General features: G+C 33.9%; 1 protein-coding gene across 1 annotated transcript in view; it reads left to right on the forward strand.

The window, feature by feature from the left end:
- Positions 1 to 896, forward strand: part of LOC110269350 — a 5,116-nt gene that overhangs the window by 2,679 nt on the left and 1,541 nt on the right. The gene's annotated exons all lie outside the window — the stretch shown is intronic.

An 896-nucleotide genomic window follows, 5' to 3' on the forward strand; every position in this document is an offset into this window, starting at 1 on the left:
ATATATTTGGTTGAAGTTTATTGGATAATTAGTTATTAATCTTGGATGGTGAATGTTATTGTTGATGAACATGGTTGGTTTAGTGCTAATGATTTGGTGAATTATTGATTTGAGATATTATGTGTTAGAAGCCTAGGGTTAGTGAACTAATGATCCTTAGTTGAATTTTGGTTGTTGGATTTGAATATTGTATGAATATAATTGTTAATCTGAAGTAGATTTATTGTGGTAACTGTTATGATGACGAGGAAGGGTATGTTGAATTGAAAAGAAAGCAGGTTTGGACCCGAAAAGGGTGGCAAAATCCGAGTTTTAGAGGAGATGCTGCCGAAATTTTATAAAAAATTAGAGATTTTGTTTAAATGATTATTTAAAAGAGATTTAGATTTAAATGTTATATGGTTTGATATTGAGTTATTAAGAAAGTGAGTATGTTTTAAGTTTGAAGTTTGATTCTTAGAAAAGAATGAATTATGTTTTGAATTAAAACTATTGATGGACGGAATGGGAGGTGTGATAATGAAGGATAAGGATTGAATATGTTTAATGTATGATGATGAATGAGATGCAATTGAGAATGATGTGGATGTTGAAGAATTATAATTGAATTATTTATATGGCTTATGAATTTGAATAATCTGAGATACGAGATTCCCTGGATTAAGTGCCGTGGCTTGCCACCACGTGTACCAGGTTGAAAACTCGATACTCTGTTGACCCTACGACGTAAGTGTAACCGGGCACTATATAAATTCCCGGGAATGTTACCCCCATTGAGCAATATTGATTATTTGAGAAAAATCTATGCATAGACTCTTGGGGATGCACGTCGGGGGACAGTCTAAGGACAATTCAGACTTGTCGGGTTGGCTGGATAACCGACAGATGAGCCTCAT

The sequence above is a fragment of the Arachis ipaensis genome, chromosome B03 (assembly GCF_000816755.2).
Source record: "Arachis ipaensis cultivar K30076 chromosome B03, Araip1.1, whole genome shotgun sequence".
In the NCBI taxonomy this organism is placed as follows: Eukaryota; Viridiplantae; Streptophyta; class Magnoliopsida; order Fabales; family Fabaceae; genus Arachis; species Arachis ipaensis.